Source organism: Heterodontus francisci, unplaced genomic scaffold (genome assembly GCF_036365525.1).
Source record: "Heterodontus francisci isolate sHetFra1 unplaced genomic scaffold, sHetFra1.hap1 HAP1_SCAFFOLD_51_2, whole genome shotgun sequence".
NCBI lineage: Eukaryota > Metazoa > Chordata > Chondrichthyes > Heterodontiformes > Heterodontidae > Heterodontus > Heterodontus francisci.
Window position 1 is genome coordinate 6,546,110 of NW_027141369.1, and position 20,850 is coordinate 6,566,959.

At 44.9% G+C, this 20,850-nt stretch overlaps 1 non-coding gene across 1 annotated transcript; it reads right to left on the reverse strand.

The window, feature by feature from the left end:
- Nucleotides 1-18,377: 18,377 nt before the first annotated feature.
- Nucleotides 18,378-18,451, reverse strand: trnat-ugu (transfer RNA threonine (anticodon UGU)). The gene has a single exon. It is a non-coding gene; the product is annotated as a tRNA-Thr (tRNA).
- Nucleotides 18,452-20,850: the final 2,399 nt, after the last annotated feature.

Sequence of the window (20,850 nt, forward strand, 5' to 3'; positions counted from 1 at the left end):
ACTGGTTGTAACAATTTGCCCAATCATTTGGCAAATTCATTTCAGGATACTATTTACATTACTTCAAATAAAGAAAACACAACGACACAAAGAATTGAGCACAACGCTGAAAGTTTCACAGCAAATAGTCAAATGGGAAAAGGATGAAATACAGAAAGAAAAAGCCTAAAATACTGAAAACACTCAGCCAGTCCGGAAACAACTGTGGAGAAGAGAAGCTCGGGATAGTGGTCCAGTTCTGTGACCCTTCTATGGACCTGAAACATTGCTCCTACCTTCCTCTCTCCACAGATACTGCTGGAACTGCTGAGTGTTTCCAGAATCTTCTGTTATTATTCAGATTTCCAGTGTGCAGTATTTCTCTTTTTGAAAATAAAATATTCCCTGAGAGGAATGGAACTTTACATAAAAAATAGGAGTAAGCCATTCGGCCCATCGAAATAGCTCTGCCATTCAATAAGATCACAGCTGATCTCCTACATCAACTCCATCTTACCACACTAGCACAGATCCCTTGATTCCCTTAGTATCCAAAAACCTATCAATCTCTCTCTTGGATATATCCAATGATTGAGCATCCACAGCTCTAGAGTCATAGAGAGATACAGCACTGAAACAGGCCCTTCAGCCCACCGAGTCTGTGCCGACCAACAATCACCCATTTATACTAATACTACATTCATCCCATATTCCCTACCACATTCCCACCATTCTCCTACCACCTATCTACACTAGGGGCAAATTACAATGGCCAATTTACCCATCAACCTGCAAGTCTTTGGCTGTGGGAGGAAACTGGAGCACCCGGCGGAAACCCACGCGGTCACAGAGAGAACTTGCAAACTCTGCACAGGCAATACCCTGAACGGAACCGAGGTCACTGGAGCTGTGAGGCCGCGGTGCTAACCACTGTGCGTCGAGAATTCCAAAGATTCACAATGCTTTGAGTGAAAAAAAATTCTCCTCTTCTCAGTCCTAAATGATTGAGCCATTTATACTGAGACTGTGATCCCTAGTTCAAGATTCCCCAGCCAGAGGAAACATCCTCCCAGCATTTACCCTGTTAAATCCCTTAAGATGTTTAGGTGCCAGTAAGATTACCTCTCACTCTTCGAAATTCTGAGGAATATTTTTTTTTTATTTCCAAAATATACTTTATTCATAAAAATCTGTAAAAATTACATTGCAAACAGTTTCCAAACAGCACCAAAAAATACAAACATTGCAAGGGAGATCAGTTTCCTTCAATACTGTCATGTGTTTCTTCACAACCCTTCCGTTTCACAATTGTCATGCCAATTACAGTTTTACATTTACAGCAAATTAAAATATTAACGATACAGTTCGAGTGGCTTCCCATGGATCCAGCGCCTCAGTTCAGCTTGGTGGGGGGGACCTTACATTGTGGTCTTTGCCCATTGAGCCTTTGCTGCGGCTGCCCCAAGCTTTAGTGCGTCCCTCAGCACGTAGTCCTGGACCTTGGAATGTGCCAGTCCGCAACATTCGGTGGTGGACAACTCTTTGCGCTGGAAGACCAGCAAGTTTCGGGCAGACCAAAGGGCGTCTTTCACCGAATTGATAGTCCTCCAGCAGCAGTTGATGTTTGTCTCGGTGTGCGTCCCTGGGAACAGCCCGTCGAGCACAGACTCCTGTGTTACAGAGCTGCTTGGGATGAACCTCGACAAAAACCACTGCATCTCTTTCCACACCTGCTTTGCGAAAACCCATTCCAGGAGGAGGTGGGCGACCGTCTCTTCCCCAACACAGCCACCGCGGCGGCACTGTGCGGAGGGGGCGAGACGTCGGGTGTGCATGAAGGATCTGACGGGGAGGGCGGAGGGCCCTTCTCACCACCAGCCAAGCTACGTCTTGGTGCTTGTTTGAAAGTTCTGGTGATGAGGCATTCCGCCAAATGACTTTGACAGTCTGCTCAGGGAACCATGCGACAGGATCCACCGTCTCCTTTTCCCGTAGGGCCTTGAGGACATTCCGTGCAGACCACTGCCTGATGGACCGGTGGTCAAAGGTGTTTTCCCGCAGAAACTGCTCCACGAAGGATAGGTGGTACGGCACGGTCCAACTGCATGGAGCGTTCCGCGGCAATGTGGCCAAGCCCATCCTTCACAACTCCAGGGACAGATAGAACCTTAGCACGTAGTGACACTTGGAGTTTGCGTCCTGGGGATCTACACACAGCTTGATGCAGCCGCACACAAAGGTGGTCATCAGGATGAGAGCCACGTTGGGTACATTTTTCCCGCCCTTGTCCAGAGATTTGAACATCGTGTCCCTCCGGACCCGGTCCATTTTAGATCCCCAGATGAAGCAGAAAATGGCTCGGGTGACTGCCACAGCGCAGGAGTGGGGTATGGGCTAGACCTGCGCCATGTAGAGCAACAACGTGAGCGCCTCGCACCTGATGACCAGGTTCTTACCCACAATGGAGAGAGATCGCTGCCCCCACATACCCAACTTTTGTCGTACCTTGGCTACTCGCTCCTCCCATGTTTTGGTGCACGCCCCGGCCCTTCCGAACCATATCCCCAGCACCTTCAGGTAGTCTGACCTGACGGTGAAGGGGACAAAGGATTGGTCAGCCCAGTTCCCAAAGAACATGGCCTCGCTCTTGCCGTGGTTAACTTTGGCTCCCGAGGCCAGTTCGAACTGGTCGCAGATGCTCATCAGTCAGCGCACGGACAGCGGATCCGAGCAGAAGACGTCAACATCATCCATGTACAGGGAGGTTTTCACCTGAGTGCCTCCGCTGCCTGGGATTGTCAACCCTCTTATGCTCGCATCCTTCCTAATAGACTCAGCAAAGTGTTCAATAAAGCAAACAAACAAGACCGGGGAGAGAGGACAGCCCTGTCTGACTCCAGATTTGATCGGGAAACTTTCAGATTCCCACCAGTTGATTGAGACTGCGCTACTGATGTTTGTGTAGAGCAGTTTGATCCAATTGCAGATTCCCTCCCCAAACCCCATTTTGGAAAGCACGTCCATCATGTCGGTGTGCGATATCCTGTCAAAAGCCTTCTCCTGGTCCGGGCTGATGAGGCAGGTGTCCACCCTTCTGTCCCGTACGTAGGCGATCGTATCCCTGAGTAGTGCGAGACTATCAGAGATCTTCCTGCCGGGTACAGTACAGGTCTGATCGTGGTGAATCACCAACTCCAGAGCAGACTTGACTCGACTGGCTGTGACTTTGGACAGAATCTTGTAATCAACATTAAGCAGTGAGATGGGCCGCCAATTTCTGATTTCTGCCCTCTCCCCCTTCCGCTTGTAAATGAGGGTGATGATGCCTTTCCTCATGGATTCTGACATGCTGCCGGCCAGGAGCATACTCTCGTATACTTCCAGCAGGTCCGGGCCGACCCAGTCCCACAGGGCCGAGTACGAGGAATATCGGCCTTGTCGACTCAATCTCTTCTCAAAGGACAATTCCCTCATCCCAGGAAGCAATCGAGTGACACTTTGTTAAACTTCCTTTAAGGCAAGTATGTCCTTCGTTCGGTAAGGGGAACCAAAACTGTGCACAGTGCTCCAGGTGTGATCTCACCAAGGCTCTGTCTAATTGTAGTCAAACTTCTTTATGCTTATAAAAACTCTTCACAATGTTGAACACAACTATTAACTACCTCATTAACATTTCTGCTCGAAGAAGAAGGACCCCAGCTTCACACACACCAGACCCCTATTCTTTCCACATTAGCTGAATTCATGCATCTCTGATACCATTCTAGTAAATCTCCTCTGTGCCCTCTCTGAGGCCTTGACATTCCTGCTAAAGTGTGGAACATGGAATTAGACACAATGCTCGAGCTGAGGTCTATAACCAGTGAGATTTATAAAGGTTCAGCCTCAATTCCTTGTCTGTGTCCCGTACTCCCATTTCTGGTTTCTGACTCAAAGTCGGCTCAAAGCTGTTGAAACTGCCTGAAGAAACATTTCCACCCAACAAAGCGCTCGGAATGTGAGAAGGGACAAATTGAGTGACCAAGTACATCAACTCCAAGTAAAACTCCACCATGTAGTGAAAACACTCGAAACACAACGGCTCTTTTAAGAGCCACCCACAATCTCTCTGAAAAAGCTGCACCAACATCTCTCCAGAATTGGTTTATTTAATTGGTTTTAATGCGAAGTAACTCTCTTGAACTTTGTCTATGTTTTCTGTTTCAATCTGGTATGGAGATTCTGGGAAGATGAGTTTCACTGCCTGGGAGGATCTTTGTGGTTTTCCTGCAGAATGCAGCATCAGTGAAGCGGTCACTTGCACTGAGCAGGTCAAGCGCAAGATGTAACCATGTGGTGTCCGCTCTGAAACTGGAGGGCTGCATTCCCTGTGGATTCGGCAGTCGAAAAACTCGACCGTTTCTCTCAAACACAAAACAAAGTCTCTTTTCAGAGTCACCCACCGCCTCATAGGGACAGCAGTGACCTCGAACGGGAGCTGGGGTGTGTTTTATGCCGGAAATAACAGTTAATGATTTGTGTTGTGCTCTCGTTATATTCCAATCTCTGAATTGAGCCTTTCCACCGCACCAGGGTATGGGGAGAGTTTTCATCGTTTCTTTTCCAAACGTACAGACGATGTTATAAAGTTGCTGATTTACCCAGATGGCGGATTCTCCCCTCACAGTGAAAAGTAACATCACACCTTCACATCTGCCCATTGTTTTATAATTGAATAATTAGTCAAATGGAATTATTTGTGATGTTATGTCCCCCGAGACGGTGTTTCCTGCAGTGAAACTGATCAGTTTCAGCTCATTCATTCAGGGACCTGGAATTCCTGCAGTTTGAACCTGCTGTAACCCCAGCCCACTTCTGATTGGTCACCCTCTTCTCATAAAGTCAGTGACAGCACTTTTTCTTTATTTCCAAAATATACTTTATTCATAAAAATCTGCAAAAATTACATTGCCAAACAGTTTCAAACAGCATCAAAAAATAGAAACATTGCAAGGGAGATCAGTTTCCTTCTATACTATCATGAGTTTCTTCACAACCCTTCCATTTCACTATTGTCATGCCAATTACAGTTTCACATTTACAGCAAATGAAAATATCAACGATACAGTTCGAGGGGTTTCCCATGGATCCAGCCCCTCAGTTCAGCTTGGTGGGGGTCCTTACACTGTGGTCTTTCCCCATTGAGCCTTTGCTGCGGCTGCCCCAAGCTTTAGTGTGTCCCTCAGCACGTAGTCCTGGACCTTGGAATGTGCCAGTCTGCAACATTCGGTGGTGGACAACTCTTTGCGCTGGAAGACCAGCAAGTTTCGGGCAGACCAAAGGGCGTCTTTCACCGAATTGATAGTCCTCCAGCAGCAGTTGATGTTTGTCTCGGTGTGCGTCCCTGGGAACAGCCCGTCGAGCACAGACTCCTGTGTTACAGAGCTGCTTGGGATGAACCTCGACAAAAACCACTGCATCTCTTTCCACATGAGGCGGCCATTCGCCCCATCAAGTCCATGTCGGGTTTCCAATCTGTTCAGTCCCTGACTCGATCCCCAAAGCCCTGCATAACCCCTTTGGGTCAAAATGACCGTGGCAGAACTCGAACCTACAATCTTCCGATAACCTCATAAAATACACTGAAGTCAAACGCCTTATTCATTAGGCCACACGGCCATTAGATGAAATGAATGATCCAATCGGAGAACCTCGAAGCACAAAATACAAAAATTCATTGGCTGAACCTGTCAACCTGGCAGAATATTTGAATTCGTGAAAGCTGCCAATTTCACTGTGGAAAAGAAGTGATCGACTGGAAAAGTACATAAAAATCTATTTTCCGTCACGCTTTAAAAAAACGCTTTTAAAACGCAATTTTGCTTTTACCGACTCAAATTGCTGGTGCTATTTTATGAACAGCTTTATTTTGCCAATTTTTGTCAACTTCTTATCCGTAACTGACAGGAAAAGACTCCGTTCAGCAATCTTTCACGTGAAAAATAACTCAAACTCGGTGTGGAAGTAATAAATTACAGACTATTGGTAATTTCCCTTCACACAGGCTTCAGGGGGACAGTGAGAAGCCACTGAAATAGTTGCTTCATTCTTTTAAAGGTTCCCAATCTGTCCTGTTACTGACATGTTGGAATCAGATTTGTATTTAACAAGATATTTCTGTGCAAACAAAATCCTCAGCGGACCAGCTGGGAATCTGGGAATCACTGTAGTAAAATAAAAGGCTTTTGATTGAGAAGACGGGACCTTCTCACCAGCAGCCGGGTTACATTCCCCTCACATCCTTACACAGTAAGCAGCTCTTTCCCTCTAGAAATAGACAGCAGCAGTTGGAAGTTCAGTGAAAGGATCAGTTCATTGAGACAAGTTTCTGACTGACAGGTGGTGCTGAATATTAATACAAGTAGGTCCTGGAATGGGAAACAAGTGTCCAGAGTGGGGTCTGAAATCAGGACAGGGAAATGGCCAGCACTGACACAGATCATTTCATTATTACATTGATATCTGACTGTCTATAAGGAGAAGCGAGTTAAACATATGATGGTGAAAGGAATGGAAGATGACGCTGGTTGTTCTAGATGAAGAGGGATAGACAGAGGTGTGGGTACAGCAGACTTCAGACAGTAATCAGCCCTTTCAGATACTGTGGGTGGATCTGAAAAGAGCCTTTGGGTATTTGATAAAATCCTGGCAGATTGACTTGGTTTTGGTGCCCGGAGCGCTGGTTTTCTTGGGCAGCAACACGGCCTGGATATTCGGCAGCACCCTGTCCTCAGTGTCCTGGAATCAAAAGCAAGTGTCCAGAGTGGGGCCTGAAATCAGGATGGGGGAAAAAGCTCTTTGTTTAAAAACCCTCAAATAGCTACCTTGTCATTGGTCAGGTTACGAATGTTTTAGTTAGTGTAATTTATAATAATTACTAATTAGAAAGTGCTGTTTGGACAGAGTGTAAAGCTGTGAGTTGATGTGTGAGGGACTTCACTGACTAGGGGAAGGAGGTGCTGTTTGGTCTCTTTTCTTTTCTGCTTTTTCAGCCTCCATGGTACAGGGGAAGAAGCTGATTGGTGAGTAACTGGTAAATTAATCTACTTATTACACTTATTACACGAGCAATAATGAGTTTGTAAAGCTAAGTTATGGCAGGGCAGCTCGGCCAAGTGGAATGTGCCTCCCGGGGTATGTGGGAAGTCATGGATGCACCATGTGTCCTTGACAAACACATCTGCAGGAAGTGTCACCAGCTGCAGAAGCTTGAGCTCCAGGTTTCAGAACTCGAGCAGCAACTGGAGTCAGTGGTGTGCATCCGCAAGGCAGAGAACTACGTGGATAGGACTTTTCAGCAGGTTGTCACCTCGGAGTTGAAGAGAGCACACGCTGAGAGGGATTGGGAGTTTGCCAGACAGACAAGAAGGTCAAGGCAGGTAGTGCAGGAGTCCCTGGAGGGCATCCCACTTTCTAACTGGTATTCAGTTCTGAGTACTGATGGGAGAGAGGGTTCCGCTGGAGAGTGCAGTGAGAGTCATGACCAGAACTCCATGGGTGGCTCAGCTGTGCAGGGAGGGAGGAGAAAATACAAGCGAGCAATACTGGTAGGGGATTGTATAGTTCGGGGAACAGATAGGTATTTCAGTGCTCGCAAACCAGGTTTCCTCCTTGGTGCAAGGATCATGGATATCACTGAGTGGCTACAGAGCATTCTGGAGGGCAAGGATGCACAGCCAGAGGTCGTGGTCCACATTGGTACCAACGATATAGGAAGAAAGAGGGATGAGATCCTTCAGGCTGAGTTTAGGGTGTTAGGAAAGAGATTAACAAACAGGACCTCAAAGGTAGTAATCTCCAAATTACTCCCAAGGCCACATGCTAGTGAGTGTAGAAATAGGAGAATACACCAGATGAATGCATGGCTGGAGAGATGGTGCAGGAAGGAGGGCTTCCGATTTCTGGGGCATTGGGACCAGTTCTGGGGAAGGTAGGACCTATATAAGTCGAACGGTCTACACCTGAACAGGACCGGGATGAATATCCTTGCAGGTGCTGTTGGGGATTGTTTAAACTAATTTGGCAGCTTGATGGGAACCTGAGGGCAGTTTCAGACAGGGCAATTTCAGGGCAGGGAACGGGAGGCAGAAAATTAGCGAATGACTCTGAAAGACAGAAGAAGCAAAGTTTCAAAAGTGTGCAGCAGAGGAATTTGGCAGTGTTAAAGGATATTTATTTATTTAAAGAGGCAACTTGATTGAAACATATCAGATCCTGAGGAGTCTTGAGAGGGTGGATGTGGAAAGGATGTTTCCCCTTGTGGGAGAATCTGGAATTAGGGGTCACTGTTAAAAAATAAGGGGTCACCCATTTAAGACAGAGATGAGGAGAATTGTTTTCCCTCAGAGGGTGGTGAGTTTTTGGAACTCTCTTCCTCAATAGGCGGTGGAAGCAGAGACTTTGAATATTTTTAAGGCAGAGGGACATCGATTCTTGATAAGCAAAGGGGTGAAAGGTTATCGGGGGTAGGCTGGAATGTGGAGTAATCAGTTCAGCCGTGAACTTATTGAATGGGGAAGCAGGGTCTAGGGGTCGAATGGCCTACTCCTGCTCCTAATTTTTATACTTGTATGTATATTCATATAGTAAATAAAGCTGATGAGCTGAGGGCACAGAGAGACACATAGAACAATACAGCACAGGAACAGGCCATTCGGCCCTCCAAGCCTGCGCTGATAAAGTAACATCACACTTTTTATTTTTATTTAGAGATACAGCACTGAAACAGGCCCTTTGGCCCACTGAGTCTGTGCTGACCAACAACCACCCATTTATACTAACCCTGCAGTAATCCCATATTCCCGACCACCTACTTACACTAGGTGCAATTTACAATGGCCAATTTACCTATCAACCTGCAAGTCTTTGGCTGTGGGAGGAAACCGGAGCACCCGACGAAAACCCACAGGGAGAACTTGCAAACTCCACACAGGCAGTACCCAGAATCGAACCCGGGTTCCTGGAGCTGTGGTGCTAACCACTGCGCCATTGTGCCCACACATGGTAACACAATATCATTGCAATAAGGGAAACTTGGCTTCAAGAGGGCAAGAATGGCAGCTCAACATCTCTGGGTATAGAGTTTTCATGTGGCATAGGGATAAAAAAGGTGGGAGTGTAGCATTATTAGTTAAGGAAGGCATACAGCTTTGAGGAGGGATTATTTGTTAAATGAATCATCAAATGAGGCCATATGGGTGGAGCTCAGAAATAAAAAAGGGGCAGCCACACTACTAGGAGTGCACTGTAGACCCCCAAATAGTGAGAGAGAGATAGAAGAAGAAATATGTAGGCAAATTTCTGAGTGCAAAACTATAGGGAAATAATAGTTGGGGATTTCAACTATCCCAATATCAACTGGGGTACAAACAGTGTGAAGGGCACAGAGGGCACAAAATTCCTGAACTGCATTCAAGAGAACTTTAATAGCCAGCACATCACAAGCCCAATGAGAGGAGGCACAATTCTAGATGTAGTCTTCAGTAATGAAGCTGGGCAAGTAGCAGTGGGTGACCATTTTGGAGATAGCTTTTTTTATTCATTCATGGGATTTTGGGCATCGCTGGCCAGGTCAGCATTTATTACCCATCCCTAATTGCCCTTGGGAAGGTGGTGGTGAGCTGCCTTCTTGAACCGCTGCAGTCCATTTGGGATAGGTGCACCCACACTGCTATTCAGAATGGAGTTCCAGGATTTTGACCCAGTGACAGTGAAGGATCAGCGATATAGTTCCAAGTCAGGATGGTGTGTGTCATGGTGGGGAACTTGCAGGTGGTGGTGTTCCCATGCATTTTCTGCCCTTGTACTTCTAGTTGGCAGAGGTCACAGGTTTGGAAGGTGCTGTTCAAGGAGCCTTGGTGCATTGCTGCAGTGCATCTTGCAGATGGTACACACTGCTGCCACTGTGCGTCGGTGGTGGAGGGAGTGAATGTTTGTCGATGGGGTGCCAATCAAGTGGGCTGCATTGTCCTGGATGGTGTTGAGCTTCTTGAGTGTTGTTGGAGCTGCACCTATCCAGGCAAGTGGAGACTATTCCAACACACTCCTGACTTGTGCCTTGTAGATGGTGGGCAGGCTTTGGGGAGTCAGGAGGTGAGTTACTCGCCTTAGGATTCCTAGCCTCAGACCTGCTCTTGGAGCCACGGTATTTATATGGCTACTCCAGTTCAGCTTCTGGCCAATGGTGCCCCTAGGATGTTGATAGTGGGGGATTCAGCAATGGTAATGCCATTGAATGTCAAGGGGAGTTAGTTCGGTTCTCTCTTGTTGGTGATGGTCAATGCCTGGCACTTGTGCGGCCCGAATGTTACTTGCCGCTTTTCAGCCCAATCCTGGATATTGTCCATGTCTTGCTGCATTTCTACACAGAAATGCTTCAGTATCTGAGGAGTCATGAATGGTACTGAACATTGTGCAATCATCAGCGAACATCCCCACTTCTGACCTTATGATTGAAGGAAGGTCATTGATGAAGCAGCAGAAGATGGTTGGGCCGAGGACATTACCCTGAGGAGCGCCTGCAGTGATGTCCTGGAGCTCAGATGATTGACCTCCAACAACCACAACCATCTTCCTTTGCGCTAGGTATGACTCCAGCCAGTGGAGGGTTTTCCCATTGACCTCAGTTTTGCTCGGGCTCCTTGATGCCATACTCGGTCAAATACTGCCTTGATGTCAAAGGCAATCACTCACACCTCACCTCTTTTGTCCATGTTTGAACCAAGGCTGTCATGAGGTCAGGAGCTGAGTGGCCCTGGCAGAACCCAAACTGAGTGTCACTGAGGCAGGTTATTGCTAAGCAAGTGCCGCTTGATGGCACCTTCCATCATTTTACTGATGATTGAGAGGAGACTTATGGGGCCTAAAGTGATGGAAGGTGTCATCAACATTGCCATCAAGCAGCACTAGCAGATATGTCCTTTAGGATTCGGCCAGTAGAGATGCTCCCGAGCCACTCTTGGTGATGGACATTGAAGTCCCCCACCCAGAGTACATTCTGTGCTCTTGCCACCCTCAGTGCTTCCTCCAAGTGCTGTTCAACATGGAGGAGTACTGACTCATCAGCTGAGGGAGGGCAGTAGGTGATAATCAGCAGGAGGTTTCCTTGTCCATTGTTTGATCTGATGCCATGAGACCTCATGGGGTCCAGAGTCGATGTTGAGGACTTCCAGGGCAATTCCCTCTCTACTGTACCGACACCTCTGGTGAGTCTGTCCTGCCCGTGGGACAGGACGTACCCAGGGATGGTGATGGCAGTGTCTGCGACATTGCCTGTAAGGTATGATTCTGTGAGTATGACTATGTCAGGCTGTTGCTCTCCCAACTTAACACAAGCCACCAGATGTTACTAAGGAGGACTTTGCAGGGTCGACAGCGCTGGGTTTGCCATTGTCATTTCTGGTGCCCAGGTCGACGCCGGGTGGTCCGTCTGCTTTCATTCCTTTTTATTGACTTCGTAGTATTTAGTTTCAACTGAGTGGCTCGCTCGGCCATTTCAGAGGGCATGTAAGAGTCAAACACATTGCTGTGGGTCTGCAGTCACATGCAGGCCAGACAAGAACAGCAGATTTCCTTCACTAAAGGGCATTAGTAAACCAGATGGGTTTTTACAACCATCAACAATGGTTTCATGGCCATCATTAGACTTGCTTTTTAATTGCAGATTTATTATTTGGATTTAAATTTCAATGGTGGGATTTGAACCCACGTCCCCTGAGCAATACCCTAGGTGTCTGGGTTACTAATCCACTGACAAGTCCACTGACAAGTCCACTGACAAGACCACTACGCCACCACCACCCCTAGTGACCATACTGCAATTAGTTTTGGCATAATCATGTAAAGGGACAAAGATACAACAGAAGTAAAAGTTCTAAATTGGGGGAAGGCAAATTTTACAAAACTGAGAGGTGACTTGGTGGATGTGGACTGGATACAACTACTTGAAGGAAACACCAAAGATGTTCTGTCAGTACATTAAGAGCAAGAGGATAACTAAGGAAAGGGTACGGCCTATCAGAGATGTACAAGGGAACGTATGAGTGGATGCAGAAGGTGTGTGTGGGGTTCTTAATGAGTTTTTGTCTCTGCCTTCACAAAGGAGAGGGATGATGCAGACAAAGAAGAGGAGTATGACATTTAGATATGATAAGCATAATGAGAGTGGAAGTACTAGAGAGTCTGACATCCTTCAAAATGAATAAGTCACCAGGGCCGGATGATTTGCATCTAAGGTTGTTAAAGGAAGCCAGGGAGGAAATAGTGGATGCGCTGAGGATCATCTTCAAATCCTCACTGGATATGGGGGAGGTGCCGGAGGATTGGAGGTCTGCGAACGTTGTACTATTATTTAAAAAGGATGTGAGGGATAGGCCAAATAATTATAGGCCGGTCAGTCTGACCTCGATGGTGGGTAAATTATTAGAATCAATTCTGAGGGACAGGATAAACTGCCACTTAGAAAGGCACGGATTAATCAGGGATAGTCAGCATGGATTTGTTAAGGGAAGGTCATGTCTCACTAACTTGATTGAGTTTTTTGAGGAAGTAACAAGGAACATTGATGAGGATAGTGTGGTGGATGTGGTCTACATGGATTTTAATAAGGACCCACATGGCAGACTGGTCAGTAAAATGAAGGCCCATGGAATACAGGGGAATGTGGCAGGTTGGATCCAAAATTGACTCAGTGACAGGAAACAAAGGATAGTTATCGACGGATGTTTTTGCGAATGGAAAGCAGTTTTCAGTGGCATTCCACAGGGCTCAGTGTTGGGTCCCTTGCTGTTTGTGGTATATATTAATGATTTGGAATTAAATGTGGGAGGTATGATTGGGAAATTTGCTGATGACACAAAAATTGGCCGTGTAATTGATAGTGAGGAGGATAGCTGTAGACTTCAGAATGATATGAATGGATTGGTTGAGTGGGTGGAAAAGTGGCAAATGGAATTCAATCTGGAGAAGTGTGAGGTAATGCATTTGGGGAGGGCAAACAAAGCAAGGGAATACACAATAAACGGGAAGATATTGAGAGGGTTAGAAGAAGTGAGAGACTTTGGAGTGCATGTCCACAGGTCCCTGAAAGTGGCAGGACAGGTAGATAGAGTGGTGAAGAAGGCATATGGAATGCTTTCCTTTATTGGCCAAGGTATTGAATAGAAAAGCAGGGATGTAATGCTAGAACTGTATAAAACGGCGGTTCGGCCACAGCTGGAGTATTGCGTACAGTTCTGGTCACCACATTACAGAAAGGACATAATTGCTCTGGAGAGAGTACAGAGGGGATTTACAAGAACGTTGCCAGGGCTTGAAAGTTGCAGCTATGAGCAAATATTGGAGCAACTCGGGTTGTTTTACTTAGAACAGAGGAGTCTGAGGGGTGACTTGAATGAGGTGTACAAAATTATGAGGCGCCTAGACAGAGTGGACAGTAAGGACCTGTTTCCCCTGGTGGGGAGGTCATTTACCAGGGGGCACAGATTTAAGGTGATTGGTAGAAGGATTAGAGGGGACATGAGGGGAAACGTTTTTACCCAGACGGTGCTGGGTGTCTGGAAATCGCTGCCAGGAATGGTGGTGGAGGCAGAAGCCCTCAACTCATTTAAAAATACCTGGACATGCACCTGAAGTGCTGTAACCTGCAAGTCTACGGATCAGGTGCTGGAAGGTGGGAATAGATTGGGTGGCTAGTTTTTTCGGCCAGAGCAAACGCGATGGGCTGACTGGGCTCCTTCTGTGCCCTAATTTTTCTATGATTCTATGGAAATTGCCAGCACTGACACAGATCATTTCATTAGTACATTGATATTGGACTGACTATAAGGAGAAGCTAGTTAAACACATAATGGTGAAAGGAATGGAAGATGGCATTGGTTGTTCCAAATGAAGAGGGATAGACAGAGGTGTGAGTACAGCAGACTTCAGACAGTAATCAGCCCTTTCAGATACTGTGGGTGGCTCTGAAAAGAGCCTTTGAGTATTTGAAAAAATCCTGGCAGATTGACTTGGTTTTGGTGCCCGGAGTGCTGGTTTTCTTGGGCAGCAACACGGCCTGGATATTAGGCAGCACCCTACCCTGAACGATGGTCACCCCTCCCAGCAGCTTGTTGAGTTCCTCATCATTGAGGACGGCCAGCTGTAGGTGTCTGGCAATGATGCGGGTCTTCTTGTTGTCCCGGGCCGCGTTACCGCCCAGCTCGAGGATTTCAGCAGTCAGATACTCGAGCACAGCAGCCAGATAGACCTGGGCTCTGGCACCCACACGCTCAGCATAGTTACCCTTTCTCAGGAGCCTGTGAACGCGGCCCACCGGGAACTGCAGTCCAGCCCGAGAGGAGCGAGACTTGGCCTTGGACCGAGCTTTCCCGTTGGTCTTTCCTCTTCCAGACATTTCCACAATCTCACAAATACTTTCACAATGAATGGATAATTTCGTCGGCATTAAACATACACATGGGGTAGTCAGGATGGTCGAGCAGTCTGAGACGGATCAATCAGATCACAATTCTCTCTGCAGGGGTGGGTTCAAATTCCCCTTCTGACAAGTTGTGTTTTGACATGACTAGAGGTATTTGGGAGTAGCGATGAAGAACAAACAGAGATCATGAAAGAATATAATCAAGCAAAATCAAAACAAATCCAAAGATGTTTCATCAATACATTGCAGTCAGAGGCAACTGAGGAAAGAGTAGGGCCCATCAAAGACCTAAAAATGTAACCTATGTGTCAGTGTGGAAGATGTTGGTATGTTTATTAATGAATATTTTACTGTCTTCACAAATGAGGGGATGATGCAGATATTGTAATTAAGGAGAAGGAGTGTGAAGTATTGGACATGATAAACTGAGGGAGAGAAGAAGTATAAATGGGATTAGCATCCTTGAAAGTGGATAAATCATCAGGGCCGGATGAAATGTACCCCAGGCTGTTAAAAGAAGTCAGGGAGGAAATAGTGGAAGGTCTGACCATCAGTTTCCAATCCCTCACTGGATACGGGTGTGATGTCAGAGGATTGGAGGTCTCGTAACACTGCAATAAAAGCAAAATTCTGCAGATGCTGCAAATCTGAAATAAAAACTAGTTGCATTGGAAATATACAGCAGATCTGGCAGCAACTGTGGAGAGAGAAGCAAAGTTAACGTTTCTGTTCTGATGAAAGGTCACTGACCTGAAATGTTAACTTTGCTTCTCTCTCCACAGATGCTGCCAGACCTGCTGTGTATGTCCAGCACTTTTTGTTTTTATTGCTAACATTGCACCATTCTTGGAAAAGGAAGCGAGTGATCGGCCGAATAATTAAAGACCAGTCAGCCTAACCTCAATAGTGGGCGAATTATTGGAATTAATTCTGAGAGACAGGATAAACTGTCACTTAGAAAGGCACAGATTAATCAATTATCATCAGCATGGATTTGTTCAGGGAAGCTCCTGTCTGACTATCTTGATTGAATGTTTTTGAAGAAGTAACAAGGAGGATTGTGAGGATAGTGCAGTTGATCTGATCTACATGGATTTTAGCAAGACTTTTGACAAGGTCCCACATGGCAAACTGGTTAAAAAAAATAAAAGCACATGGGATCCAGGGGAATGTAGCAAGCTGGACACAAAATTGGTTCAGTGGCAGGAAACACGAAGGAATTGGTTACAGGTGTTTTTGCAACTGGAGGACTGTTTCCAGTGGTGTTCCACAGGGCTCAGAACTAGGTCCCCTGCTTTTTGTGGTATATATTAATGATATGGACATAAATGTAGAGGGCACAATCAAGATGTTTGCAGATGAAACAAAAATTGTCCGTGTTGTTGATAGGGAGGAGGATAGCTGTACACTGCAGGAAGATATCAATAGACTGGTCAGGTGGGCAGAGAAGTGGTAAATGGAATTCAAATTGGACAAGGGTGAGGTGATGCATTTGGGAGGTCAAAAAAGGCAAAGGAATACACAATTAATGGGAGAACACTGAACGGTGCAGAGGAAGTGAGAGACATTGGAGTGAATGTCCACAGATCCCTGAAGGTAGCAGGACAGGTCAATAAGGTGGTTCAGCAGGTATATGGAATCCTTTCCTTTATTAACTGAGGTATAGAATATAAGGGTGATCTGGGTGCCCATGTCAATAAGTCACTGACAGCTAACATGCAGGTGCAGCAAGCAATTAGGAAGGCTAACAGTATGTTAGCCTTTATCACAAGAGGATTTGAGTACAGGAGTAGTGAATTCTTGCTTCAATTGTATAGAACCTTGGTTAGACCGCACTTGGAGTACTGTGTACAGTTTTGGTCTCCTTACCTTAGGAAGGATATTATTGCCATGGAGGGAGTTCAACGAAGGTTCATCAGACTTGTTCCTGGGATGGTGGGACTGTTCTGTGAAGAGAGATTGGGAAACTGGGGCTGTATTCCCTAGAGTTTCAAAGAATGAGAGGTGATCTCATTGAAACCTACAAAATATTTAAAGGACAGTCAGGGTAGATGCAGCTAAGATGTTTCATCTGGATGGGGAGTCGAGAACCAGGGGCTCAATTTCAAAATAAGGGGGAAGCTCCTTAGGACAGAGATGAGGAGAAATTTCTTTACTCGGAGGGTTGTGAATCTTTGGAATTCTGTACCCCAGAGGGCTGTGGAAGCTTAGTCGTTGAGTATGTTTAAAGCAGAGATTGACAGATTTCTAAATACAAATGACATAAGGGAATATGAGGAAAGTGTGGGGAAAAGGGCATTGAAGTGGATGATCAGCCATGATCATATTGAATGGCGGGGCAGGCTCGATGGGCTGAATAGCTGACTCCTGCTCCAATGTTCCTATGTTCCTATGTTCCTAACTCCATATGATAGGCGAGATACAGCCTCAGTCCGACTTGGTGGGTGGTGCAAACGGATATCACTGCTTCTGATCTTCACCAGAACAGAGAGTGAGATGTAACATTGATTATCAAACAGACTGTGAGAGAATACAACAGAATAAAACACATGGAGAGACACTGTGGAATAACAAATTGATTTGATTGGAATGTTGAATTTGATTGGAATGAATAAAACACCAGAAACAGCAGATTAAATTGGGATTCTCATCATTATATTGATCTGAGACAGAAAAGAGAAATTGTTGGAAAGAAGGGAAGAAGGAAGAAAAGAAAGGATGGAACTGTTCAGTTTTTTCACTTGCCCACCAAAGCTGGATAAAAAAAAAAGTTGCATATAACAGAGAATTTCACCAAAAAGGGAGATTAAATGCTGCAGAAACCTTGGAACGAAGGATGCCCCAACAGATCACCTGTTTAACTGTCTCCTCACTGGGGGATTTCAATCAGTGAGCAATATTATTCTCTACCTTTTTTTGTTAATGAACCCAGAACGGTCACTTGGAATTAATATCTGTGTTCCGATTCCTGAATAATAAAATTGTGAGTTTCTCGATATTTTCGGGACACATTTCCTGCTGAAAGAACTAAGAACTCTTTTCTAATTTACACAATACTATATACACACTCATCAAGCCTCCTAAGCTAGCATTGGTGCTGCTCTCTCTTCTCCCAAACCTCATCTCCTGTGACTGTTACATCATCACTTTGACAGTGGGAGTGATTGATCCCAATGTCCTCAGCATTAACCCTTTACATCCTTATACTACACTGTCTGTCCAAAAAAATGGGTGGAGGGAACTTGATTTATCGAAACACCAACAGCTGCCAGTTGAAAATCAACTCAAACCCATCAGCGAGAGAGAGAGAGAGAGAGACTGTCAGAGAACTTCCTGCATCCAGTCCTGACCCTGTCACACTCACAGATGCTCACCCAGACCCCACTCTCATCAACACTGAACATTGTTACCGAGACACTTCAAATACTGTTTATAAAAGGCAGGAAAGGTCAAAGTTCACACAGCTGTATTGAATAGAACAAAGTTTAATATCTTCTCACCGTTTCTCGGTAACCACGAGACATAGGTTTTCTTATTTGGTTCCTTTGATTTTTCTTGTTCCTGATTGACAAATATTCCAAACCTCAGATCAACCCTCCCACTTGCATCATGTCCCAGTCTCAGTCACAAGCAACACATAACAACACAAACACTCTGAAACATGCAACGCAGTCACATTTTCCTTCAGTGACAATAATGTCGAGCTGTTTTCCAGGTTGAATACAACTGTGAACAAATTTGTATCAAAGAAGTTGCCTTTGAAATATCAGCACTGGATTTCTGTACAAGGAGGAACAGCCATTCCAAACTCACATCCTTCACAAAGGCTGTTATCTCCTGTAACGAAAATTAATCATGGAATTTGAATTCTCACTTCAAGGTCAAAAGACACAGTTAGAAGTGATTGATAAGGTAATTTCTACATCACAAATGTGAAACAAGGCTTTACTGAGAATTGAACCCAGGATCTCGTGTTTACAAGACACGTGCTTTAACCAACTAAGCTACAGAGCCAGAAGTTGTGACTGCTAACATCAGAGGAGTGCACTATTTATTCTCATATAATAACAATATCAAAGCAAAATCCAGCAGATGCTGGAAATCTCAAATAAAAACAAGAAACGCTGGAAATACTCATCAGGTCTGGCAGCATCTGTGGAGAGAGAAGCAGAGTTAACGTTTCAGGTCAATGACCCTTCTTCATTCCCTTCTATATATTCTCATCCCACTTCTCCACAGGTCACAACATATATTTTAACTTTTCCCACTTCCTGAAACAGTCAATCATATACTCTATTCTTCCCAGAATAGAAGACACTGACCAGGTTTCTTTAATGAACAGCAAAATTATCAGTTTATTACAGAACAAGTTTTAACTAGTCATGAAATAAAGCATAAATACACAGGTAGAAATTTTAAAAGTTCCCTTTTTACCTTAACCAACATTGAAAGCCCCTTTCTTACCACAGCCCCACACACGCACACACACATACACCGGTTAACTGTAAAAAAAGAATTATTGTTTACAATTCTGAGTTCTGTTAAAGACAAAAACAACACTTGGGCTGATTACTTGTTCATTCCTGAAGAAAACAGCAGATGAGATATGTTGTTCCAAAACTGGCATACAGTCTAACTTCTGAGTGTGCGTAGACAGGTCACTAGGGTCTTTTAGAACAGTTTTTTAGGGGCAGTGTTGAGAATTAATTTTAGCAGGCTTTCTTCAAAGACAGGAGAAGAGATGAATTGACACAGTGAAGTTCTCAGGGTCTTTTAAAGATTTGCTGCAAAACAACGTGGGTTGTGATCTTCTCTCCTTCCTTGACACTTCTTCAGGTTAACTTTATCAGCTGCTCACTCCAGAAGGTAAAACACAATGACTGCGACAAATAAAAGCTTGTGATTTTTCTGCCCTCTTCGGTGAGTGCTGCTGCTGCCGGGTTTGTCCAATCAAGAGGCGCAACTGACTTCTCTGTCCACATTTCCCCCTGTTACCAGGGTTTCTGTTCTACATTTAACTTGAGTCATGTGACAACCAGTAAACATAGTTGCCAAATTAGTACTTTCAGTACCCTCTTGAAAAAGAACTGGTCTGACATTTATTAAGTTTGACGATGAATTCCTCAAAAAAAATTTCACAAAAAAAAAATCAATATCACTTCCATAACATCATGTACTTTCCCTGAGCTACAGGTTATTGCAAGTCTCTCTGGCTGTGTTTATTTTTGTTGATTTTGCACTCAGGTTCTTTCTGAATCCATGTGTTTGCAGAACTTTGTCAGTGAGAAACATGGAGATATGCTTAAAGATTTCCCTGCAAATTATTCATATCTCCGTCTTTCTCCGAACTTTGTAGAAACACATTATTGTGGGAATCACACACATCAGGCCGTCAAACCTCTCCGTTAAACATTGAAAGGTGACAGTGTTTATTGTGACGGGGTTCCATTTATTCAGACACATCTGGTATAAAAGTGCTCAAGAAATGATTCACACATGTAATGTATTTGTATATTATGTGCATGACATAATGACGCAAATAAACAATTCCTTGCACTTGCCACGCTTGGTGTATATTTTCTCTGCTGATGCCCCCTGAATATATTAGAGAAAATGGTGATGAGGATGAGATAAAAGTCTGTAAATATAGGCAGCAAACAGCAGCAGGGACTGCAGTGAACAGGATCAGGCAGCTCCTGGTGACCTACCTGCTCGGATGGTGGAGATTTTAGGTGGATTGTGTGAAGCCTGGGCCACAGAATGTCTCTTCAGTTGAAGGAGATACCGCAGGGTCTTCCTGTGCATCTGATTCAAATTGCTTATTTGGGACAATATGGCTGCACACATGTGGGATACATCGGAAGGTGAGGAACTTATGAGAGGGCTTGAGAACCATTCAGTTCATATATTGAAAGAATGGACATGTTTTTCAGAGCTAATAACATTTTGGAATTTGAAGGTGAAAGTGCAGAAGTCAAGACTCAGAATAAAGCAATTCTTGAGGGCAAGAAAGCAATTTTGCCAATGGAAATTAGCCTGGAAGTGTATGACCAGCTAACAAAGCTTCCTGCTCCCATCAAAGCAAAAGATGTGCCATTCAAAACAATCATCACCAAGTTGGAGGAACATTTCAACCCTAAGCCACTGGAGATCACGGCAAGCTAGAAATTTGGAAGCAGAAATCAGAAAAGTAGTGAAACAGTTGGTGAGTACATTGTGGCACTGAAGAATTTATCACTACATTGCAACTTTGGCATATTCTTAGACCGTGCATTATGAGACAGATTTGTGCTTATATTGGTGGATAAGAAAAGATACTAAACACACAAAATCTCACATTCGAGCTCGCATGTAAGATTGCTCTTTCCATGGAGATTGCATCAAAGAATGCTCGAGAATTTCATCCTGTGCCA